This window comes from Oncorhynchus masou, chromosome 31, assembly GCF_036934945.1.
Source record: "Oncorhynchus masou masou isolate Uvic2021 chromosome 31, UVic_Omas_1.1, whole genome shotgun sequence".
Lineage (NCBI taxonomy): Eukaryota > Metazoa > Chordata > Actinopteri > Salmoniformes > Salmonidae > Oncorhynchus > Oncorhynchus masou.
In genome coordinates this window covers 12088215-12115317 of record NC_088242.1, presented here as the reverse complement: position 1 = coordinate 12115317, position 27103 = coordinate 12088215, and the positions used below count along the sequence as shown (strand labels likewise).

Genomic DNA, 27103 nt, shown 5'->3' with positions numbered 1-27103 from the left:
GGAAGTGAGTGCTACGGGGCGGTAGTCGTTTAGCTCAGTTACCTTAGCTTTCTTGGGAACAGGAACAGTGGTGGCCCTCTTGAAGCATGTGGGAACAGCATACTGGTATAGGGATTGATTGTCCGTAAATATGTCCGTAAACACACCAGCCAGCTGGTCTGCGCATGCTCTGAGGGCGCGGCTGGGGATGCCGTCTGGGCCTGCAGCCTTGCAAGGGTTAACACGTTTAAATGTTTTACTCACCTCGGCTGCAGTGAAGGAGAGTCCGCATGTTTTCGTTGCAGGCCGTGTCAGTGGCACTGTATTGTCCTCAAAGCGGGCAAAAAAGTTATTTTGTCTGCCTGGGAGCAAGACATCCTAGTCCGTGACGGGGCTGGTTTTCTTTTTGTAATCCTTGATTGACTGTAGACCCTGCCACATACCTCTTGTGTCTGAGCCGTTGAATTGAGATTCTACTTTGTCTCTATACTGACACTTAGCTTGTTTGATTGCCTTGCGGAGGGAATAGCTGCACTGTTTGTATTCAGTCATGTTTCCGGTCACCTTGCCCTGATTAAAAGCAGTGGTTCACGCTTTCAGTTTCATGCGAATGCTGCAATCAATCCACGGTTTCTGGTTTGGGAATGTTTTAATCATTGCTATGGGAATGACATCTTCAACGCACGTTCTAATGAAGTGTCCATGATAATTTATTATATCAGAACACGAAAAATACAAAATAACAAAGTGAGGGAAAGAAATGAACATCGAAACAGTTCTGTATGGTGAAAACACAGATACAGAAGACAACTTCCCACAAATCATAGTGGGAAAACAGGCTGCCTAAGTATGGTTGTCAATCAGAGACAACGATAAACAGCTGCCTCTGATTGGGAACCATACCAGGCCAAACACAGAAATACAAAAACATAGAACACCACATAGAATACCCACCCCAACTCACGCCCTGACCAAACTAAAAAAGAGACATAAAAAAGGAACTAAGGTCAGGACGTGACACTCACAAAGGTTTCAAAGGAATAGAGACATTTCAAATGTCATATTATGGTGTACAGTGTTGTAACAATGTGCAAATAGTTAAAGTGAAAAAGTTTAAATAGATATACAGTTGAAGTCGGAAGTTTACATACACCTTAGCCAAATACATTTAAACTCAGTATTTCACAATTCCTGACATTTAATCTTAGTAAAAATGTCCTGTCTTAGGTCAGTTAGGATCACCACTTTATTTTAAGAATGTGAAATGTCAGAATAATAGTTGAAAGAATGATTTATTTCAGCTTTTATTTCATTCATCACATTCCCAGTGGCTCAGAAGTTTACATACACTCAATTAGTATTTGATAGCATTGCCTTTAAATTGTTTAACTTGGGTCAAACGTTTTGGGTAGCCTTCCACAAGCTCCCCACAGTAAGTTGGTTGAATTTTGGCCCATTCCTCCTGACAGAGCTGGTGTAACTGAGTTCTCTCTGTTGACATCATTTCCTTATTAATTTCTAGCCCGAGGTAAAATATTCCTGTTTTGACTAATTTAATAGAATGGGTTAGATCTACTCTATACCAAATTACCCTCTGAGTCTCTTCCTGTTTCACACCTGGTAGTTTGGTGGATGGGACTACCAGCTCTCTGTATGTAGCCTAGAGGGCAACCAGTGGGTCCGTCTCCTCTATACCATGTTTCTTGTAAGATGACAATGTCTTTTTTTCCAATTTCTTTGATGAAGTCCAGGTTCCTGCTCTTTAGGCCAACGGCAGATGTGTGTGTGTTCATGCGTACGTGCGTGCGTGTTTGTGAGAGAGTGAGTGTTTGTGAGAGAGAGAGAGAGAGAGAGAGAGAGAGAGAGGGAGAGGGAGAGAGAACATGCATGTCCGCATTTCAGTGAACAAGAGCATGACGTGTGTGTAGCTGTATGACCGTATCTGTATGTTTGCATTGTTCTTCCTCCCTTCTCTCTAAAATAACATTCATCTTACCAGAGAAAATAATAGTCAATAAAGACAGTTATTTCTGCTATATCTCTAAATCAAGCAGGTACAGAATTTAGCTCTAATAATCCACAGTGGCACACTGTGACCCCCTGCAATGTCAGCCTGTCAGACACACATACCCGCAAACACAGATGGGAGATAATTGGCTGTGTTCTGCTTTCTGAGTGCGTGGGTGTCCTTCACTCACGCGTCACGTCACACATGTCAGGTTAACCTCTGCCAAGGGAGAGAGAGAGAGAGAGACAGAGAGAGAGAGAGAGAAGGGAATGGATGATGGGGGGATGGAAAGAATGAGAGAGGTAGGAGAGGGAGAGAAAGAAAGAAAGAAAGAAAGAAAGAAAGAAAGAAAGAAAGAAAGAAAGAAAGAAAGAAAGAAAGAAAGAAAGAAAGAAAGAAAGAAAGAAAGAAAGAAAGAAAGAAAGAAAGAGAGAGAGAGAGAGAGAAGGGAAGGGATGGTGGGGGGATGGAAAGAATGAGAGAGGTAGGAGAGGGAGAGAAAGAAAGAAAGAAAGAAAGAAAGAAAGAAAGAAAGAAAGAAAGAAAGAAAGAAAGAAAGAAAGAAAGAAAGGGAGAGAGAGAGACAGAAATGACATTGATCTCAGAACTTGGACCTGCTCAACAATGAAGATATGATGAATCATTTGTTTTGTCTCTGATGATTATGCCACTCAGTATGCAACAATCTGTATGTATTGATGCATAACCAGTTCACAACGATTGTTCCCATTGCTACCATTCAACCAGCCCACTGCTACCATTCAATCACAAGTTGTTACAGAGCCAGGCAGTGGCTTGGAGAAATAGCTAATGAAAGCAAGGAAACACACCTGAGATTGTAATTCTGTGGCTGTCTGAGAGATCTCAAACCAGATAAGAGTTGTGATGTGGAGACTACTACCATCTACAGGTGATAGTTGGTCAAAACCATTAATTAATTTTGTTGTCTTCGTTAAATGTAATTGCTGTTATCTCATGTCTATTTTCAACTGAATCTGTGTAAGATGCATCTACTATATAATAAGATCCTTATCAGCAGTTACCTGTGTAGGTTCGGCCCTAATGTATGGGCTCTCTGTCAACTTGGGCCACATGGCAGTGACGGCAGGGTAGCCTAGTGGTTAGAGCGTTGGACTAGTAATCGGAAGGTTGCAAGTTCAAACCCCTGAGCTAACAAGGTACAAATCTGTCGTTCTGCCCCTGAACAGGCAGTTAACCCACTGTTCCTAGGCTGTCATTGAAAATAAGAATTTGTTCTTAACTGACTTGCAAGGTTAAATAAAGGTAAAATAAAAAATGACAAATGGCACAGGAACACAAGGAAGACAAAGGACAATGCTTTAAGGGTCAGTACACCCCATTTGAGGGGCCAAAATGTATCCCTCAAGTTTTAATTTGACATGCACAAGTATACTGATATGCCTTTCTTGCAAACTCAGAACCCAACAATGCAACAATCAATAACAGTGTAACACTAGAAACAGCACAGTAGAAATAAGAAGAAATATGAAGAACACAAGTAAGTAAGCAACATACAATATACAGGGTCAATTCCAATACCATTTTTACAATGTGTAGGGATTGTCACGACTTCCGCCGAAGTTGGCTCCCCTGCTAGCTGCTACCGATCCCCTGATTCCTGCACACACACCTAGTCCCACGTGACAGGGATACTGGAGTGATGGAGGTAGATATGTATATAGGTAAGGTTACTAGGCAACAATATCTGTCACAGTATCCAGAGGAATGTGAATAACACCAAAGCAGCTATGTCTGGTATCTATCTAAAAGTTTTATGCAATCTACACTGAACAAAATATAAACGCAACATTTAAAGTGTTGGTTACATTTTTCATGAGCTGAAATAAAAGATCCAAGACATTTTCCACAAAAAATCATATTGCTCTTAAAGTTTGTGTCACATTTTTTTACATCCCTGTTAATGAGCATTTCTCTCCTACCAAGATAATACATTGATCATAAGTTATCATGTTAAAAATGTCTCAAATTTGAGTTATAAAATTGCTATATCTCCTCTCCGCTCCACTGAAAAATGTGTAGATTTTACATTAAATTAAACATGCACATTTTTTCACTACACCGTCACAAGGGGGACGCTAATATGTTTTGCTCACAAAGGGGGACGCTAATATGTTTTGCTCACAAGGTGTGTGTGTGTGTGTGTGTGGGGGGGGGGGGCTCGCAGACCCATGAGCAACTGGGGCCCCTCATGATGACTGCTGTTTTTTTGTGGCCCCCACACCCATCAAAATGGACAATTACTGCTCTAGGACAATGGACAGTCTAACTCTAGGCCCTGTCTGTAACTAGTGTCTTTCTCCAGAGACCCCTCTTGAACAGGGCATGTCTTGCTTGCTTTCGTGTGTCCCTCCTCATTACTTCCCCCAGAAATAGACCACTCAAAGACAGACTTCTGCTTTGAATTGCAAATGCTTCTGACTGGCTCGTGAGTGTTTGTTCTGCACAGAGTAGGGGAGTAACAGATTACATGTAAGGGATTACAATAAACTGTAACAGTAATTGGTTACGTTACCAGCAAAAATATGGTACTCAGATTACAGACACAGTACTTTGAAAAACGTTGACATTTCTCTGTTTTCTCAATGACATTCAAACCAGCATTGAAAAAGACACAAGTTTAAGTTTGTTCCACCTGAGTGAGTCTGACCACAAGTCAGAGACCAATATGATGACACACCAAATGTGTTTGATGGATCACGGGAAAAGAGCAGGAATAGGCTTTTGTAGGCTACAGTCCAAGCTATGTCTTCCAATGGTGTGACTGCTGTCGGCATCCAAAGATTATCCAACTTGAATAAACGCTTGATGGTCAGGATGACAGCAGTGGTGTCGTCTACGGAGATATGGATATCACTTACTATTGATATCTACATAGCACATTGATGTGAATCACACTGCTGCTCTCTCTTTTAGCTATTTGCGCCTTATGGATTATGGTTGTTGTGGATGGCTGTTCACAAATCTAAATGTGTATTTGAATCCATTAATGGTTGAATTGAAGAGATTTAAGCTGCCTATCAATCATTGTTTTTGAAACCAGTGGACAGCTAGTGAAAAATGAGCTCTTACAACAGATGAATAGTGCAGATCCCAGCCTATGGAATACAAGTAGGACTTTTATTGCTCAATCTAATTCATGCTGATAAAATAAAATGCATCCATAGGCCTCACACACTTTTGATAGACTTAAAGGGGCAATCTATAGTTGCTACATCCATTTTTGGATTTATAAATTATATATACAGTACCAGTCAAACATTTGGACACACCTACTCATTCAAGGGTTTTTCTTTATTTTAATATTTTCAAAATTGGAGAATAGTGAAGACAGCAAAACTATATAATAACACATATGGAATCATGTAGTGACCAAGAAAAGTGTTTAACAAATCAAAATATGTTATATTTAAGATTCTTCAAATATATATATGTGTTTGTGTTTGTGTGTTGGACCATGATAAGTCCTTAGGGATGTGGACACAGAGGAACTTGAAGCTCTCGACCCGCTCCACTACAGCCCAATCGAGGTGAATGGGGGCGTGTTCAGCCCTCCGTTTCCTGTAGTCCACGATAATCTCCTTTGTTTTGCTGACGTTGAGGGAGAGATTATTGTCCTGGCACCGCAGGTCTATGACCTCCTCCCTATAGGCTATCTCATCGTCATCGGGCCTACCACCGTCTTGTCGTCGGCAAACTTAATGATGGTGTTGATAGTTGTGTGCGGCCACGCAGTCGGAGGGAATTAAGCACGCACGCCTGAGGGGCCCCCGTGTTGAGGATCAACGAGGCAGATGTGTTGTTGCATTCCCTCCCTTCCTGACGGCGGTCCTTCGGGAAGTCCAGGATCCAGTTGCAGAGGGAGGTGATCAGTCCCAGGGTCCCCAGCTTAGTGATGAGCTTGGAGGGGCCAACGGTGTTGAGGATCAACGAGGCAGATGTGTTGTTGCATTCCCTCACCACCTTCCTTCAGGAAGTCCAGGATCCAGTTGCAGAGGGAGGAGATCAGTCCCAGGGTCCCCAGCTTAGTGATGAGCTTGGAGGGGCCAACGGTGTTGAGGATCAACGAGGCAGATGTGCTGTTGCATTCCCTCACCACCTTCCTTCAGGAAGTCCAGGATCCAGTTGCAGAGGAGGTGATCAGTCCCAGGGTCCCCAGCTTAGTGATGAGCTTGGAGGGGCCAACGGTGTTGAGGATCAACGAGGCAGATGTGTTGTTGCATTCCCTCACCACCTTCCTTCAGGAAGTCCAGGATCCAGTTGCAGAGGGAGGTGATCAGTCCCAGGTCCCCAGCTTAGTGATGAGCTTGGAGGGGCCAACGGTGTTGAGGATCAACGAGGCAGATGTGTTGTTGCATTCCCTCACCACCTTCCTTCAGGAAGTCCAGGATCCAGTTGCAGAGGGAGGTGATCAGTCCCAGGGTCCCCAGCTTAGTGATGAGCTTGGAGGGGCCAACGGTGTTGAACGCTGAGCTGTAGTCAATGAACAGCATTCTCACATAGGTGTTTCTTTTGTCCAGGTGGGAGAGGGCAGTGTGGAGTTCAATAGAGATTGCGTCATCTGTGGAAACATTGGGAAGGTATGCGAATTGAAATCCAGGGTGTGTGGAATGATGGTGTTGATGTGAGCCATGACCAGTCTTTCAAAGCATATAAGTGCTAGGGGGTGATAGTCATTTTGACTGGTTAACTTGGCGTTCCTGGGCAAAGGGACTATGGTGGTCTGCTTAAAACATGTTGGTATTACAAACTCATACAGGGAGAGGTTGAAAATGTCAGTGAAGACAATTGCCAGTTGGTCAGCGCATACTCGCAGTACACGTCCTGGTAATCCATCTGGGCTTGTGAATGTTGACCTGTTTAATCTCTCTAGGGTATGTGGGATGCTAGCTTCCCACCTGGCCAACATCCAGTGAGATTGCAGAGCGCCAAATTCAAATACAGAAATACTCATTATAAAAATTCAGAAAAGATACAACAATTTTACATTGGTTTAATGATGAACTTCTTGTGAATCCAACCACGGTGTCAGATTTCAGAAATGCTTTACCGCGAAAGCATACCTTACGATTATTTGAGAACATAGCTCAGCAGACAAATCATTACAAACAGTAACCAGCCAAGTAGAAAAGTTACACAAGTCAGAAATAGAGATAACATTAATCCCTTACCTTTGATGATCTTCATATGGTTGCACTCAGAAGACATTAATTTATTAAATAAATGTTCCTTTTGTCGATAAAGTCTCTCTTTATATCCAAAAACCTCAGTTTTGTTCGCGTGTTTTCTTCAGTAATACACAGGCACAAACGCAGTCACAACAGGAAGACAAAAAAAATCTAAATTGTATCCGTAAAGTTCATAGAAACATGTCAAATGATGTTTATATTCAATCCTCAGGTTGTTTTTAGCCTAAATAATCTATAATATTTCAACCGGACAATAACGTCGTCGATATAAAAGGTAAACAAGAAAGGCATGCATGAAAAAGCTCTGAGACATGGCAGGGTCCACTCATTCAGACTGCTGTTACACCCTAATTTTTCAGAATACAACCCTGAAACAATTTCTAAAGACTGTTGACATCTAGTGGAAGGCATAGGAACCGCAATTTGAGTCTTAAGTCAATGAATACTGTAATGGAATAGGAAACTACAAACAAACAAAAAATCCTACTTCCTGAATGGATTTTTCTCAGGTTTTTGCCTGCCAAATCAATTCTATTATACTCACAGACATTATGTTAACAGTTTTGGAAACTTTAGAGTGTTGTCTATCCAAATCTACTAATTATATGCATATCCTATCGTCTGGGCCTGAGTAGAAAGCTGTTTAATCTGGGCATGCTTTCCATTCAAAATTTAAAATGCTGCCCCCTATTCTAGAGAAGTTAAAGGTCTTACTCACATCGGCTGTGGACAGCATGGTCACACAGTCTTCCGGAACAGCTGGTGCTCTCATGCATGGTTCAGTGTTGCTTGCCATGGAAGTGAGCATAGAAGGCATTTAGCTTGTCTGGTAAGGTCCCGTCACTGGGCAGCTGGGTCTCCCTTTGTAGTCCACGATCGTCTGCAAGCCCTGCACAAAAAAGGTATTGATTCTGTTAATTTAATTCAATAGTTCTATTCATAATGCACAATCAAGATTGGGGAGTAACAGATTACATCTAGTCGGTTACATGTAATCTGATTTAAAAAAACCGTAATCGGTTACGTTAGTAGCAAAAATATTGTAATCAGATTACAGATACTTTTGATAAACTAGATGATAATTTCATGGACTACTTTTAAATTCAGAAGGATGTTTGCAATAAAAACATCATGACAGCTGTTACTATCCCCAGTTTCTGTGTTGTGGTTTGTGTATTTGTATGTATGTATGTATTTCAGAAAATGGCTTCCTGGAATCCCCCAAGCAGCTGATTGGCCGACTCCATGGCAATTGGAGCTGACCCCGCCCTCTCGTTAGAAACAGCTGTCTTCAATTACCAACTCCTTCTGAAGCTTGAAAAGCAAGTGTTCCTTTGTTAGGAGTGGAGATGATTAGTGTGTTCTGTGTTGGCTGTTGTTAGGAGAGAGATTTGGTATGTCCTATATTGGTTGTTGAGAAAGAGAAAGAGCTTCTTGTATGTCCTGTGTTGGTTGTTGCGCAGAGGTATAATTTGTTGCCAGTATTTTGTAGCCGGTCCTACTTTCGTCTATGACATAAAGACTGTGTTTTTGACTATAGAAATTGCTTGTATTATTCTGTTTCATTTGTTCCCAGGAGGAAGGGGAAGGCACCTAGGGAGTGCTAAGGCAAGAGGCCTGCGGGCATACATAACCTGTAATATTTACTGTCTATGTGTTACGGTTTTCTTGTGTCGAAAGAGAGGAGGCCCAAAATGCAGCGTGGTTATTTCGATTCATCTTTAATAAAGATAATAACGAACAATACAAAACAATAAACGTAACGTGAAACAACCGAAACAGCCCTATCTGGTGCAAACATACACAGAGACATGAACTATCACCCACGAAACACTCAAAGAATATGGCTGCCTAAATATGGTTCCCAATCAGAGACAATGATAAACACCTGCCTCTGATTGAGAACCACTCTAGGCAACCATAGACTTACATAGACAACTCTACTATACCACAATCCCATTACCTTCAAAAACCAAGACAAAACACACCACATAAAATAACCCATGTCACACCCTGGCCTGACCAAAATAATAAAGAAAACACAAAATACTAAGACCAGGGCGTGAAAGAACCCCCCCCCAAGGTGCGGACTCCCGGCAGCTCTGGCAGATCCTGGCTGACTGGCAGCTCTGGCAGATCCTGGCTGACTGGCGGATCCTGCCTGAATGGCGGATCCTGGCTGAATGGCGGCTCTGGCTGAATGGAGGATCTGGAGGATCCTGGCTGACTGGCGGATCCTGGCAGACTGGCGGCTCTGGCGGCTCCATGCAGACTGGCGGCTCTGGCGGCTCCATGCAGACTGGCGGCTCTGGCGGCTCCATGCAGACTGGCGGCTCTGGCGGCTCCTTGCAGACTGGCGGCTCTGGCGGCTCCTTGCAGACTGGCGGCTCTGGCAGCTCTGGCAGCTCCTTGCAGACTGGCGGCTCTGGCAGCTCTGGCAGCTCCTTGCAGACTGGCAGCTCTGAACAGGCGGAGACTCCGGCAGCGCTGTAGAGGAGGAAGGCTCTGGCAGCGCTGGACAGGCGAGGCGCACTGTAGGCCTGATGCGTGGTGCGGGCACTGGTGGTACTGGGCCGAGGACACGCACAGGAAGCCTGGTGCGGGAGCTGCCACCGGAGGGCTGGTGCGTGGAGGTGGTACTGGATAGACCGGACCGTGCAGGCGCACTGGAGCTCTTGAGCACCGAGCCTGCCCAACCTTACCTGGTTGAATGCTCCCCATCGCCCTGCCAGTGCGGCGAGGTGGAATAGCCCGCACTGGGCTATGCAGGCGAACCGGGGACACCGTGCACAAGGCTGGTGCCATGTAAGCCGGCCCAAGGAGACGCACTGGAGACCAGATGTGTAGAGCCGGCTTCATGACATTTGGTTCGATGCTTACTCTAGCTCGGCCGATACGAGGAGCTGGTATGTACCGCACCGGGCTATGCACCCGCACTGGAGACACCGTGCGCTCCACAGCATGACACGGTGCCTGTCCAGTCTCTCTAGCCCCCCGGTAAGCACAGGAAGTTGGCACAGGTCTCCTACCTGGCGTCGCCATACTCCCTGTGTGCCTCCCAATAATTTTTTGGGGCTGACTCTCGGGCTTCCATCCGCGTTGCCGTGCTGCCTCCTCATACCAGCGCCTCTCTGACTTCGCCACCTCCAGCTCTTCTTTGGGGCGACGATATTCTCCAGGCTGAGCACAGGGTCCTTTACCATCCAAGATTTCCTCCCATGTCCATCTGGATTTCGCTGCTCCTGCTGCCGCTGCCTGTCACCACGCCACTTGGTCCTGTTGTATTGGGAGATTCTGTTACGGCGTTCTTGTGTCGAAGGAGAGGAGGACCAAAATGCAGCGTGGTTATTTCGATTCATCTTTAATAAAGATAATAACGAAAAATACAAAACAATAAACGTAACATGAAATCATCAAATCAAATCAAATCAAATTTATTTATATAGCCCTTCGTACATCAGCTGATATCTCAAAGTGCTGTACAGAAACCCAGCCTAAAACCCCAAACAGCAAGCAATGCAGGTGTAGAAGCACGGTGGTTAGGAAAAACTCCCTAGAAAGACCAAAACCTAGGAAGAAACCTAGAGAGGAACCAGGCTATGTGGGGTGGCCAGTCCTCTTCTGGCTGTGCCGGGTAGAGATTATAACAGAACATGGCCAAGATGTTCATAAATTACCAGCATGGTCGAATAATAATAAGGTAGAACAGTTGAAACTGGAGCAGCAGCAATGCCAGGTGGACTGGGGACAGCAAGGAGTCATCATGTCAGGTAGTCCTGGGGCATGGTCCTAGGGCTCAGGTCCTCCGAGAGAGAGAAAGAAGCGAATTAGAGAGAGCATATGTGGGGTGGCCAGTCCTCTTCCGGCTGTGCCGGGTGGAGATTATAACAGAACATGGCCAAGATGTTCAAATGTTCATAAATGACCAGCATGGTCGAATAATAATAAGGTAGAACAGTTGAAACTGGAGCAGCAGCACGGCCAGGTGGACTGGGGACAGCAAGGAGTCATCATGTCAGGTAGTCCTGGGGCATGGTCCTAGGGCTCAGCTCCTCCGAGAGAGAGAAAGAAAGCGAATTAGAGAGAGCATATGTGGGGTGGCTCCTCTTCCGGCTGTGCCGGGTGGAGATTATAACAGAACATGGCCAAGATGTTCAAATGTTCATAAATGACCAGCATGGTCGAATAATAATAAGGTAGAACAGTTGAAACTGGAGCAGCAGCATCCAGGTGGACTGGGGACAGCAAGGAGTCATCATGTCAGGTAGTCCTGGGGCATGGTCCTAGGGCTCAGGTCCTCCGAGAGAGAGAAGGAGAGAATTAGAGAACGCACACTTAGATTCACACAGGACACCGAATTGGACAGGAGAAGTACTTCAGATATAACAAACTGACCCCAGCCCCCCGACACAAACTACTGGCATAAATACTGGAGGCTGAGACAGGAGGGGTCAGGAGACACTGTGGCCCCACCCGAGGACACCCCCGGACAGGGCCAAACAGGAAGGATATAACCCCACCCACTTTGCCAAAGCACAGCCCCCACACCACTAGAGGGATATCTTCAACCACCAACTTATCATCCTGAGACAAAGCTGAGTATAGCCCGCAAAGATCTCCGCCATGGCACAACCCAAGGGGGGGTGCCAACCCAGACAGGATGACCACATCAGTGAATCAACCCACTCAGGTGACGCACCCCTTCCAGGGACGGCAAGAGAGAGCCCCAGTAAGCCAGTGACTCAGCCCCTGTAATAGGGTTAGAGGCAGAGAATCCCAGTGGAAAGAGGGGAACCGGCCAGGCAGAGACAGCAAGGGTGGTTCGTTGCTCCAGAGCCTTTCCGTTCACCTTCCCACTCCTGGGCCAGACTACACTCAATCATATGACCCACTGAAGAGATGGGTCTTCAGTAAAGACTTAAAGGTTGAGACGGAGTTTGCGTCTCTGACATGGGTAGGCAGACCGTTCCATAAAAATGGAGCTCTATAGGAGAAAGCCTGCGTCTTGCGACCGTAGAGTGCGTGTAGGTATGTACGGCAGGACCAAATCAGAGAGATAGGTAGGAGCAAGCCCATGTAATGCTTTGTAGGTTAGCAGTAAAATCTTGAAATCAGCCCTTGCTTTGACAGGAAGCCAGTGTAGGAAGGCTAGCACTGGAGTAATATGATCAATTTTATTGGTTCTAGTCAGGATTCTAGCAGCCGTATTTAGCACTAATTGAAGTTTATTTAGTGCTTTATCCGGGTAGCCGGAAAGTAGAGCATTGCAGTAGTCTAACCTAGAAGTGACAAAAGCATGGATTAATTTTTCTGCATCATTTTTGGACAGAAAGTTTCTGATTTTTGCAATGTTACATAGATGGAAAATGCTGTCCTTGAAATCGTCTTGATATGTTCTTCAAAAGAGAGATCAGGGTCCAGAGTAACGCCGAGGTCCTTCACAGTTTTATTTGAGATGACTGTACAACCATTAAGATTAATTGTCAGATTCAACAGAAGATCTCTTTGTTTCTTGGGACCTAGAACAAGCATCTCTGTTTTGTCCGAGTTTAAAAGTAGAAAGTTTGCAGCCATCCACTTCCTTATGTCTGAAACACATGCTTCTAGCAAGGGCAATTTTGGGGCTTCACCATGTTTCATTGAAATGTACAGCTGTGTGTCATCCGCATAGCAGTGAAAGTTAACATTATGTTTTCGAATAACATCCCCAAGAGGTAAAATATATAGTGAAAACAATAGTGGTCCTAAAACTGAACCTTGAGGAACACCGAAATTTACAGTTGATTTGTCAGAGGACAAACCATTCACAGAGACAAACTGATATCTTTCCGACAGATAAGATCTAAACCAGGCCAGAACTTGTCCGTGTAGACCAATTTGGGACCAAAACAGCCCTATATGGTGCAAACATACACAGAGACACGAACAATCACCCACGAAACACTCAAAGAATATGGCTGCCTAAATATGGTTCCCAATCAGAGACAACGATAAACACCTGCCTCTGATTGAGAACCACTCTAGGCAACCATAGACTTACCTAGACAACTCTACTATACCACAATCCTATAACCTACAAAAACCCCAAGACAAAACACACCACATAAAATAACCCATGTCACACCCTGGCCTGACCAAAATAATAAAGAAAACACAAAATACTAAGACCAAGGCGTGACACTATGCACACTAGGTAAGGCCTGGGTGGATCACCCCGTTGTATTTTGATTAGCTCACCAGGTGGTGCTAAGTTGTTTTCTTTAAGTAGTTGGCAGGCAGGTAAGGTAGGAGAGGGGCTTTGACTTTGACTTTATTTAATTTGGTTCCGTCCAGCCCCGTTTCCCCAAATTACCGTGTGACGGAATAAATTCCTTGTAAACGGTACCAATCTCTGCCTCTGTCATCCTTACGGTCCCATATCTCTTTCACTCCACGGTGAGTTGAGTTGTAGCAGGGTATTACATTCCCTCTTCCTAGAGGCGTATGAAACAACACCTTGCTGTTTTCTCAAAAACAAAAATTCAGCATTGAAAAACAGCGCAAGTTTAAGTTTGTTCCACCTGAGCGAGTCGGACCACGAGTCAGAGACCACTATGATGATCAACCAAATGCATTTGACGGATCCTTTTTGTCTTCTAATTCCTCTGAAGCGGAAAGTAATCCAAAAGTAAAAGTAATCTGATTAGGTTACAGAGTTTGGTACTCAAAAAAGTTATGGTACTGACTGCAACTTTGTGAGTAAGACCTTCGAAGAATAAGACCTAGACCTTTAAACAGGTTCATATTCACAAGGCTGCAGGGCTAGACTGATTACCAGGACGCGTACTCAGAGCATGCGTTGACCATTTGCATGCACAGCTTGCATTTGTTTCCTTGGAAGTTGTCGGAACATATGTTTTTGGTTTCTAATTGGTTGTGGGAATGAAGACATATGTTTCCTGACAGGTAAAACGGAAAAAAATGTAAACGCTCTAAGAACAGAAGTGAACATTTTGCCTGTTCTGGGAACTAATTTTCTAGGTTGCAGTGAGGTTCCTTAAAGTTTCACTCTGGTTTTCCTGGAAGTTTTGGTTAACGGAATGATAGGTTATTTGGAGGTTTTTGAATAACTTCCTTAAACCTTCACTGAATGGTTCAATAAGCCTTCTAACTTATTTGGGGTACACTTTTTAAAACTCCAAGCACAGATAGAACACATGGAAATTAATTTCCTTTGACATTAATCATGCAGACACATTTATTTTGTTATTATTGTTACACGGCGTCAGTGACATCAAACCTCTTATATCCTGCTCTTGATTCATTGAATTAGCCCACTGCGCCATTAGGATGGCGCTAGCATGCCATGTATTTGTTACAATTACAAAGTTGTTCATTTTTGTCTATACAAATAACTCCCCTTTCAAAGGAAACAGGCACTTATTATGATCAGGTGTGGCCAATAAGGGGGCATGGCAAATACACCTGAACATACGTAACAAGATAGAGGATAGAGAGAGTTTTGTTGATGCTGAGAACGGAATATATAGAGAATGTTTTTTAAAGGTTTTTAAATACCACTCTTAGAATATTCTCCGAACGTTACTAAAGTTTTCTTGTAGTTTTATGGAACGTTTTCTTAATGTTCTCGAAAACACATGTTTTTGGGGGGGGTTGAAATGATGTGGAAACAACATAAGATGGCGCCAGAGAAGAAGGTAGACGTTTTACGTGCCCCCATTCGATTGTGTTTTTTTGTTTGTATATTTGCGCTGTTTGTAACTTATTTTTTTTCTTATTTTGTACATAATGTTGCCACTACCGACTATTATGACTGAAAATAACTTCTAGACATCTGAACTGCAATTGCTCACCACAGACTAGCAGAATCCTTTTTTTCCTTTCGTTACGACTCTGACGAGCCCAAGGATATACTGCTTCCTCGGGACAGGCCCAGATCCCCGTAATCTGCGTGAAGAGGAGGTGGAGAAAGAAGGGCCGAAGGGCAGCTGCCTTCTGAGAATTCGTAGGCAATCGAATAAACCCCCACTTCCCTTTATTCTGCAAGCAAACGTGCAATCCTTGGAGAATAAAATCGTTGAGTTACGCGGAAGAATAAACTACCAAAGGAACATTAAACTGTAACATCTTATGCTTCACGGAGTCGTGGCTGAACGACGACAATATCAACAGACAGCTGGCTGGTAATATGATGTACCGGCAGGATAGAACAGCGGCGTCTGGTAAGACAAGGGGCGGCGGACTATGTATTTTTGTAAATAACAACTGGTGCACGATATCTAAGGAAGTCTCAAGCTATTGCTAGCCTGAGGTAGAGTTTCTCATGATAAGCTGTAGACCACACTACTTACCGAGATAGTTTTCATCTGTGTTCTTTGTAGCTGTTCACATACAACCACAGTCAGAGGCTGGCACTAAGACAGCATTCTATTCACAAGACAGCTGTATTTCACCATAAGAAAACAAGAAAAATCTCACCCAGAGGCGGCGCTCCTGGTAGCCAGGGACTTTAATGCAGGGATACTTAAATCCGTTTGGTCAAATTTCTATCAGTATGTTAAATGTGCAACCAGAGGAAAAATAACTCTGGACCACCTATACTTCACACACAGAGATGCATACAAAGGTCTCCCTCGCCCTCCATTTGGCAAATCTGACCATAATTCTATCCTTCTGATTCCTGCTTATGAGCAAAAATTAAAGCAGGAAGCACCAGTGACTGACCACTTTTTTATTGATCTAGATGAAGCAGATGCTAAGCTACAGGACTGTTCTGCTAGCACAGACTGGAATATGTTCCAGGATTCCTAAAATGGCATTGAGGAGTACACCACATCAGTCATTGGCTTCATCAAAAAGTGCATCGACAACGTCGTCCCCACAGTGACCATACGTACATACCCCAACCAGAAGCCATGGATTACAGGCAGCATCCGCACTGAGCTAAAGGCTAGAGCTGCCGCTTTCAAGGAGCGGGACTCTAACCCGAAAGATTATAAGAAATCCCGCTATGCCCTCCGATGAACCATCAAACAGGCAAAGCGTCAATACAGGACTAAGATCGAATCGTACTACACCGGCTCTGACGCTCATCAGATGTTGCAGGGCTTGAAAACCATTATTACAGACTACAAAGGGAAGCACAGCCGAAAACTGCACAGTGACACAAGCCTACCAGATGAGCTAAACTACTTATATGCTCGCTTCGATGGCAAATAACACTGAAACATGCATGAGAGCACCAGCTGTTCTGGAAGAATGTGTGATCGCTCTCTCTGCAGCCGATGTGAGTAAGACCTTTAAACAGGTCAACATTCACAAGGCCGCAAGGCCAGACGGATTACCAGTATGTGAACTCCGAGCATGCGCTGACCAACTGGCAAGTGTCTTCACTGACATTTTCAACCTCTCTCTGTACGAGTCTGTAATACCAACATGTTTTAATTAAGCAGACCACCATAGTGCCTGTCCCCAAGAACACTAAGGTAACCTGCCTAAATGACTACCGACTCGTAACACTCACATCTGTAGCCATGAAGTGCTTTGAAAGGCTGGTCATGGCTCGCATCAACACCATCACCCCAGAGACCCACTCCAATTTGCATACTGCCCCAACAGATCCACAGATGATGCGATCTCTATTGTACTCCACACTGCCCTTTCCCTCCTGGACAATAGGAACACCTACGTGAGATGCTACATGCTATTCATTGACTACAGCTCCACGTTCAACACCATAGTGCCCTCAAAGCGCAACACTAAGCTGGGGACCCTGGGAATAAACACCTCCCTCTGCAACTGGATCCTGTACTTCCTGAAGGGCTGCCCCCAGGTGGTAAGGGTAGGTAACAACACATCTGCCACGCTGATCCTCAACACGGGGGCCCCTCAGGGGTGCGTTCTCAGTCCCTTCCTGTACTTCCTGTTCACTCATGACTGCACAGCCAGGCACAACTCCAACACAATCATTAAATTTGCCGATGACACAACAGTGCTAGGCCTGATCACCGACAACGACGAGACAGCCTATAGGGAGGAGGTCAGAGACTTGACCATGTGGTGCCAGGACAACAACCTCTCCCTCAACGTGATCAAGACAAAGGAGATGATTTTGGACTACAGGAAAAAGAGGACATAGCACGCCCCCATTCACTTCGACAGGGCTGTAGTGGAGCAGGTTGAGAGCTTCAAGTTCCTTGGTAGTCCACATCACCAACAAACTAACATGGTGCAAGCACACCAAGACAGTCATGAAGAGGGCACAACAAAACCCATTCCCCGTCAGGGGACTGAAAAAATTTGGCATGGGTCCTCAGATCCTCTTAAGGTTCTACAGCTGTACCACCGAGACGATCCGGACTGGTTGCATCACTGCCTGGTACGGCCACTGCTCCACCTCCGACCGTAAGGCACTACAGAGGGTAGTGCGAATGGCCCAGTACATCACTGGGGCAAAGCTTCCTGCCATCCAGGACCTCTATACCAGGCGGTGTCAGAATGCCCTAAAATTTGTCAAAGACTCCAGCCAACCTAGTCATAGACTGTTCTCTCTGCTACCGCAAGGCAAGCGGTACCGGAGCACCAAGTCTAGGTCCAAGAGGCTTCTCAACAGCTTCTACCCCCAAGCCATAAGACTCCTGAACATCTAGTCAAATGGCTACCCAGACTATTTGCATTACCCCACCCCCCTTCCCCTCTTTACACCACTGCTACTCTCTGTTGTCATTTATGCATATTCACTTTAATATAACTCTACCAACATGTACATACTACCTCAACTAACCGGTGCCCCCGCACATTGACTCTGTATCGGTACCCCCTGTAAATAGTCTTTTATTGTTATTTTACTGCTGCTCTTTAATTACTAGTTACTTTTATCTCCGTATTTTTTTTAAACTGCATTGTTGGTTAGGGGCTCGTAAGTAAGCATGTGACTAATACAATTGATTTGATTCAAACAGCTTTTATCCAGTGGGTTTCAACTTTTAGGAAATGTTCTGTTAATGTAATGAAGTACCAAGAACATAACATTTCTTTGTCAATTTCCCTAGATGTGTTGAGAATATTCCAATGCCGATCAACTATCCTGCACTTTTCCCAGAAAGTTGTGGGAGTGTTGTATGCAAAATATCCATAGGACAATCACGTTTTAACCAAGCTCTAAGAAACATATGGCTCTCAGAACGTTATGTGCTAGCTGGGATACTTTAAAGAGGTGCTTTAGTTTGTACCTCCTTGGAGAGTTATGACTGTGAGTCACAAAAGTACTGTGTGTCATTAAATACCAACAACAACAACAACAAATATCTTCATTCCTCAGACCTCATTATTTTTCACTGCCTTTAGGGGAAATGTGTCCTGAATTTCAAAGAGAGCACTTAATATAACTTCTGAACATTTACTTTGACATGTTGATACAAGATAATTTCTTGGAAAAGTTACATAAAAATGGAATTAAAAGTTGTATTAATGGATGTCGGAACCTACCAGTCCTGGAAACATCAACAGCACCAGTAGAAACCTATCTGATCCTATGAAGAGCAACAGGCCCAATACAACCAGATACCATAACCCTACCTAATCACAATGTTGAATTCTCCTTAAATCTCTGAGTCACCATATGGGTTATGGGGACAGCATGTGAAAGAGAGAGGGAGAGAAGCACAGGAAGAACATTGCCAATCAATCCCACACAGCACTTCATAGAGAATGCTTCATTTTTCACACGCACTTGTTCAATGGTTTTGAATACACTATGTAATGCTTCCAAAAATGGCATCATATTCCCTATGTAGTGCATTACTTTTGACCAGAGCCCCATGTGCCCTGGTAAAAAGCAGTGCACTATAAAGGGAATATGGTGCCATATGCGATACAAGACCATGATTTCATCCTAACCAATCTCCCTCATGTACTATAGGCCAGGGAACGTGTTAGTGTGCACATAAGGAGAGGAGGACATGTGTGTGCTTGCAGTGAAAAAACAACTGACATTTACTCCTGAGGTGCTGACTTGCTGCATGCTGGTCATTTATGAACATTTGAACATCTTGGCCATGTTCTGTTATAATCTCCACTCAGCACAGCCAGAAGAGGACTGGCCACCCCTCATAGCCTGGTTCCTCTCTAGATTTCTTCCTTGGTTTTGGCCTTTCTAGGGAGTTTTTCCTAGCCACCGTGCTTCTACACCTGCATTGCTTGTTGTCTGGGGTATTAGGCTGGGTTTCTGTACAGCACTTTGAGATATCAGCTGATGTAAGAAGGCTTTATAAATTTGACACTGACAACACAGTACAGCACTTTGAGATATCAGCTGATGTAAGAAGGGCTTTATAAATACATTTTGATTTGATTTGACACTGACAACACAGTACAGCACTTTGAGATATCAGCTGATGTAAGAAGGGCTTTATAAATACATTTTGATTTGATTTGACACTGACAACACAGTACAGTTTTTATTAACCGTGTACAAGCCATGTTTAGATCTGCGTTGAAACATACAGTATTTATATAGCAGAACAGCAATGATCAAATGGTCAAATACATTAACAGAACGTCTGATAATTGTCTTGCCTTTCGTACCTGACCTGAATATCTTAGATCACCTTTTGAAAAACGTTTAATACAAATGTCATCAGTGAATACAAAATTCACTGTTTATTGTTTTATTTACAGAATATTAACCCATTGTTTTCATCAGAAGAGAAGTGTGTAATTGTGTTCACTGTTTCAGTCAATCAGTAAACACTACTGCATGAAATTCAAATTCCCCCTATCAGTGTTGTAATAAAAACACAGGGTAGCCTAGTGGTTAGAATGTTGGACTTATAACCGGAAGGTTGCAAGTTCAAACCCCCGAGCTGACAAGGTAAAAATCTGTCGTTCTGCCCCTGAACAGGCAGTTAACCCATTGTTCCTTGGCGGTCATTGTAAGTAAGAATTTGTTCTAAAAGTCAAATAAATGTAAAAAAATAAATAAATGCCATGTAAAATGTAGGCAGATATCATTTGTATGAATATTTACAATATTGCAGAGAATGAAGTTGGGTTACTCCTAAATCATCATCCCCAACATGGGACCTTCCATTATAGAGTTTTGCTTTGGTGTGGATTGAGGCCTGTACATTCATGTCAGTTGTATTTCTCCATTGTATTCACCCTCCCCTGTTCCTATTGTGGATCGTGTTTCTGTGCCCTAATGGAAAGTCTACAAAACTATGAGCAAACCAGCCTATGTATTGAATACATGGAATTGGATTGTCACTATTCCGATGAATGAGTCCTGCACACAATGTGCTTACTATTATCATTTTTAAAATTAGGAATCATATTTTATTTGATGTGTAGGAAATTGTTTGGTGAAATATGCATAAAAGGAGAGTAATTTCCCATAATTCTGCACCTTTGGATAGTTGTACCTCCAATTTTGATCATCATCATTTAGGGACTGTAAAGAAAATGTCTTTATCTAATGTGATTTTTTTAAAGACAGACTAATTTACTGTTTTGTCTGCTTGAACTCAAAGAATAAGTATGGTTGAGTTAATCTTTTCGCAGGCATTCGTGTTCTTTTGATGAATGTATTTATGTTTTGAGGAGGCAACTACATTTTGAAAACGCATTTACTGTTTTGCCAAAGGCCACAGAGTTGTGTCATGTGGACTCTGTTTTTGAAAATTGACAACATTGTTCCAAAAAATGCTTATATGCAATTGAGTAAACTGTAAGGTGAGTGATCATATGGAAATTCAAGTATGTGATGTGTACCTTAGGTAGGTTGAAGTTACGTCTCCCCTCAAGATGGCGCTCTAACGCAAGTAGATAAGGAGTGAAAGATTTGAGAGTGTGTGTGTGTGTGTGTGTGTGTGCGTGCGTGCGTGCGTGCGTGCGTGCGTGCGTGCGTGCGTGCGTGCGTGTGTGTGTGTGTGCGTGCGTGCGTGCGTGTGTGCGTGTGTGTGTGTGTCAGTGGAGGCTGCTGAGGGGAGGACAGCTCATAATGGCTGGAACGGAGGAAATGAATGGCATCACGTGGAAAACATGTTTTTAAGTGTTTGATGCCATTCCACTTCCTCCATTCCAGCTTTACTGTGTGTGTGTGTGTGTGTGTGTGTGTGTGTGTGTGTGTGTGTGTGTTTGAGCAAGAGAAAGTGTGTATTGTTTGTTCAGTTTGGCTCTACTTTACTCTCCAGTCTCTGTGCTGCTACACCCTCTTAAACTCAGACAGTGTTCCCAACACACCTCCACCACCAAATATTGTCTCAGTTTACTACGATTACTTGTTTATTCCTGCAAATACAGAACTTAGGGCTGGACCAGTGTTGGGCAACCCTGTAATATGAACCTGCCTGCCTGCCTGCCTGCCTGTCTGCCTGCCTGCCTGCCTGCCTGCCTGCCTGCCTGTCTGTCTGTCTGTCTGTCTGTCTGTCTGACTGTCTGTCTGTCTGTCTGCCTGCCTGCCTGCATGCGTGTGTACTATCGTGCTCTACATGGGTTTGGTGCTAAATTTAGTGCACAAGTGTTTCAGGACAACATTGGGGTCAATCAAAGAGACAAGTTACATTACGCTCATTGACTTTGGTTGGAATCTGTCACGGTCTATTTAGGGTGACAGTCAAAACAACTTCAGAGAAACCACACACGTACACACATGAACATGAAGCTAGGGATTTGGTGTTACGGGAAAGCTTAATGGGGTTTTTGTTCGTGCTGGTATCAAACCTTGGGTAGCAACTTCCTGCTCTGCATATTGCAAGTCAAGTCAGTCTGGTCTGGGGAGGGTGGGAGGACATCGGCCGGTTATTTCCCCCGGGGGATGTGACATAGTATTCATGGTATGGCATGCGCGTGCTCTGGATGGTCACACGTTGTGGGAATGGAGTGGAGGTGTGTGCATGTGGATTTTGAATGTGTGGGATATATTTATAGTGCTTTTGTTCAATAGGAGGTTTGGGGGTGGGTCTGTTGTAGGACTAAGATTACGAAGTCCCTCAGGTTGGGGTTTCTGCGGTAGGCTGATATAGGTCTGAAGCAGTGGAGGCTGCTGAGGGGCTCAGAATAATGACTGGAATGGAGTTTAATGTCTGGAATGGAGTGAATGGAATGATATCAAACTCATAAAAATCATGTTTTTACACCATTCCATTTACTCCATTCCAGACATCATTATGAGCCGTTGTGCCCTCAGCAGCTTCCACCGGTCTGAAGTCCTGGATTGGGGGGAATGTGTGTTGTGTGCGTGTGTGTGTGTTGTGTGTGTGTTGTGTGCGGGTGAATGCAGCTTTGAGTCTGGAGTGAAGGAGTTAGTTTGTGTCTTAGAAGGTGCTGATGAGGGGTATAATCTGGAGTTCTATCTCTGTTGGGGGGATGAGAACAGGGGGTCTAGGAAAGGTCTGACGGGGAGGACAGTGGTGGGATAAGGACCTGGATCAGGGAAAGGATTAAGGTTGGGTGTAGAACTCTAACACCAGTCTCTGTCCTGCTGCACCCTCTTAATCTCAGATAGAGGGCTAGGGTTATGTGTAGGGTAAGAGTTGAACTGGGATGTGGACATGAAGCTAGGGTTATGTGTAGGGTAAGGGTTGAACGGGGATGTGGACATGAAGCTAGGGTTATGTGTAGGGTAAGGGTTGAACTGGGATGTGGACATGAAGCTAGGGTTATGTGTAGGGTAAGGGTTGAACTGGGATGTGGACATGAAGCTAGGGTCAGGGTTAGGGTAAGGGTTGAACTGGGATGTGGACATGAAGCTAGGGTCAGGGTTAGGGTAATGGTTGAACTGGGATGTGGACATGAAGCTAGGGTTATGTGTAGGGTAAGGGTTGAACTGGGATGTGGACATGAAGCTAGGGTCAGGGTTAGGGTAAGGGTTGAACTGAGATGTGGACATGAAGCTAGGGTTATGTGTAGGGTAAGGGTTGAACTGGGATGTGGACATGAAGCTAGGGTTATGTGTAGGGTAAGGGTTGAACTGGGATGTGGACATGAAGCTAGGGTTATGTGTAGGGTAAGGGTTGAACTGGGATGTGGACATGAAGCTAGGGTTATGTGTAGGGTAAGGGTTGAACTGGGATGTGGACATGAAGCTAGGGTTATGTGTAGGGTAAGGGTTGAACTGGGATGTGGACATGAAGCTGGGGTGGACATGGGTTAGGGTAGGGTTGAACTGGGATGTGGACATGAAGCTAGGGTCAGGGTTAGGGTAAGGGTTGAACTGGGATGTGGACATGAAGCTAGGGTCATGGGTTAGGGTAAGGGTAAGGGTTGAACTGGGATGTGGACATGAAGCTAGGGTTATGTGTAGGGTAAGGGTTGAACTGGGATGTGGACATGAAGCTAGGGTTATGAGGGTACTTGAACTGGGATGTGGACATGAAGCTAGGGTTATGTGTAGGGTAAGGGTTGAACTGGGATGTGGACATGAAGCTAGGGTTATGTGTAGGGTAAGGGTTGAACTGGGATGTGGACATGAAGCTAGGGTTATGTGTAGGGTAAGGGTTGAACTGGGATGTGGACATGAAGCTAGGGTTATGTGTAGGGTAAGGGTTGAACTGGGATGTGGACATGAAGCTAGGGATATGTGTAGGGTAAGACTTGAACTGGGATGTGGACATGAAGCTAGGGATATGTGTAGGGTAAACTGGGATGTGACACTGGGATGTGGACATGAAGCTAGGGATATGTGTAGGGTAATGGTTGAACTGGGATGTGGACATGAAGCTAGGGATATGTGTAGGGTAAGGGTTGAACTGGGATGTGGACATGAAGCTAGGGATATGTGTAGGGTAATGGTTGAACTGGGATGTGGACATGAAGCTAGGGTTATGTGTAGGGTAAGGGTTGAACTGGGATGTGGACATGAAGCTAGGGATATGTGTAGGGTAAGGGTTGAACTGGGATGTGGACATGAAGCAAGGGATAGGGTAAGGGTTGAACTGGGATGTGGACATGAAGCTAGGGATAGGCCTAGGGTTTAAGGTTTTCCAAATGGAGGCTCTGACTGATTATACAGTAGTATTTAAAGACTCAGTGTCATCTTTCTGATGAGTTGCCATCAGTGTGTGGGGTAAGGGGGGGGGGGGGGGGTTCTCTGTAGCCTAAATGTAAGTCGGTGTAAACCTGGAGTAGGGTCGTACAATATACACATATGAAATCGGGAAAGTCTGTTTTTCAGCCTTTGTTATAACAGTAATGCACAAACGATGCATAACATACACACACACAGGAACTATTTACACCCAGACAACCAACTGTTTCTTTCTCATTCTTACAGAAAATTACTGTGACGCATGTTTGGTGATGAATGACTCATTAGACTGAGTTATCAGACAACATCTGGTAAGGCCAGTCATGGTTTATGATACATGTAAAGTGAGCATGTTCTGATCATGTGTTCTTTCATATAAATTCCAGCTTTCTTGCATCTGTCAAAGAGCAGTGATTATGGAACAAAGTATTGAATTAGCTAGTGAGAGTGAGAGAAATGAATTGAGAAGGAGAGATGGCGAACAGCATATTAGGAAAGAAGGAGGGCAAAGAGATCAAAAAAGAGAGGAGGAGGGAGGAGAGATTTGAGAAAGTGAGGGAGACGGGGAAACAGATAGAGAAAGAGAGGGAGAGGGAAACAAAGAGGAAGACAGGGAAACAGAGAGGAACACAGGGAAACAGAGAGGAAGACAGGGAAACAGAGAGGAACACAGGGAAACAGAGAGAGAAAGAGAGGGAGACAGGGAAACAGAGAGGAAGACAGGGAAACAGAGAGGAAGACAGGGAAACAGAGAGAGAAAGAGAGGAGAAAACAGAGAGAGAAACAGAGAGGAAGACAGGGAAACAGAGAGAGAAAGAGAGGGAAACAGAGAGGAAGACAGGGAAACAGAGAGGAAGACAGGGAAACAGAGAGAAGACAGGGAAAGAGAAAGAGAAGACGGGGAAACAGAGAGGAAGACAGGGAAACAGAGAGGAACACAGGGAAACAGAGAGAGAAAGAGAGGGAGACGGGGAAACAGAGAGAGAAAGAGAGGGAGACGGGGAAACAGAGAGGAAGATAGGGAAACAGAGAGAGAAAGAGAGGGAGAGGGGAAACAGAGAGAGAAAAACAGAGAGGGAAGACGGGGAAACAGAGAGGAAAAGAGAGGGAAGAGAGGGAGACGGGGAAACAGAGAGGAAGACAGGGAAACAGAGAGAGAAAGAGAGGGAGACGGGAAACAGAGAGAGAAGACAGGGAAACAGAGGGAACACGGGAAACAGAGAGAGAAAGAGAGGGAGAAAGAGGGAAACAGAGAAACAGGAAGACAGGGAAACAGAGAGAGAAGAGAGGACACGGGAAACAGAGAGACAGGGAAAAGAGAGAAGGGGAAACAGGGGAAACAGGGAAACAGAGAGAAGACAGGGAAACAGAGAGAAGAAACAGAGAGGAAGACAGGGAAACAGAGAGAGAAAGAGAGGAGGAGACGGGAAACAGAGAGGAAGACAGGGAAACAGAGAAGAACACAGGGAAACAGAGAGAGAAAGACAGGGAGACGGGGAAACAGAGAGGAAGACAGGGGGGAAACAGAGAGAGAAAGAGAGGAAGACAGGGAAACAGAGAGTAAGACAGGGAAACAGAGAGAGAGAAACAGAGAGGAAGACAGGGAAACAGAAAGTGAGGAAGACAGAGAGAGTAAGACAGGGAAACAGAGAGAAACAGAGAGGAAGACAGGGAAACAGAGAGGAAGACAGGGAAACAGAGAGGGAAGACAGGGAAACAGAAACAGAGAGGAAGACAGGGAAACAGAGAGGAAGACAGGGAAACAGAGAGGGAGACAGGGAAACAGAGAGAGAAAGAGAGGGAGATGGGGAAACAGAGAGGATACAGGGAAACAGAGAGAGAAAGAGAGGGAGACGGGGAAACAGAGAGGGAGACGGGGAAACAGAGAGAGAAAGAGAGGGAGACAGGGAAACAGAGAGGGAGACAGGGAAACAGAGAGGGAGACGGGGAAACAGAGAGAGAAATATTGACTCCTTCTGGGAAAGGAGAGAAACAGGGCGACGCCTTTCCAATGACTATAAACCCTCTGTGCTGGAAATAGACAGAATGAATGAATGGGTGTGTTCTGCTCCTCTTGTTTACAGATGGAGGAATGGAGGTGATCCCTCTCGCTCTCCTTTCAATGACGTAATCTGTCTTCCCTTCACCATGACAATGAAATTAACTGGAATGAAACAGGTGTTTATGGGAACGACTCACCCCGTCCCCACACACACAGAGAGACACACACTTACACACACCCTCATTCGCTGTCTCTATAGGCTATAGTATGGTGTTGAAATGCGTTACAGGCTTGATGGTGAAACATCTGTTTGATAAGTCAAGCCAAGCCCACACACACACACACACACACACACACACACACACACACACACACACACACACACACACACACACACACACACACACACACACACACACACACATAAATGGAGGAGAGAGAGTGAGTGAGAGACACACACAGGGATAAATAGAGAGAGAGCAAGATAGCGAGAGAGATAGAGAGTGAGACAGAAACAGTGAGAAAGAGAAGGGGGAGAGAGACAGAGAGAGAAAGAAAGAGAGAGAGAGAGATGTTTACTTCAACGTTTACGGTTAATTTGTATTGTTTATTTCCCTTTTGTTTATTATCTAGTTCACTTGCTTTGGCAATGATAACACGTGTTTAAATTGCCAACCAATTGCAAAGCCAACAAAGCCTTTAAATGGAATTGAATTGGGAGAGATGTAAATCCGTAGTAATGTTAAATAGATTACATTCAGTCCCACATGCATTATCTACAGCAGTCTGGTTACACTTGTTTTTTTGTTCACTCTCTCACTCAACTCTATGTTTATAGGAGTAGGCCAACAAGCCTTCCA

The 27103-nt window shown here is 44.5% G+C and overlaps 1 long non-coding RNA gene across 2 annotated transcripts in view; it reads right to left on the bottom strand.

The window, feature by feature from the left end:
• Nucleotides 1–2123: 2123 nt before the first annotated feature.
• Nucleotides 2124–27103, bottom strand: part of LOC135525109 (uncharacterized) — a 27625-nt gene continuing 2645 nt past the window's right edge. Inside the window, exons 2-3 of one of the 2 annotated variants that reach the window (XR_010453069.1) lie at nt 7934–8104; nt 2124–2206 (exon numbers count right to left, since the gene is read on the bottom strand). This is a non-coding gene — a long non-coding RNA (uncharacterized LOC135525109). Of the gene's footprint in view, nt 2207–6515; nt 6588–7933; nt 8105–27103 lie in introns of those variants that run through there. The other variant, XR_010453068.1, reaches the window with a different exon arrangement.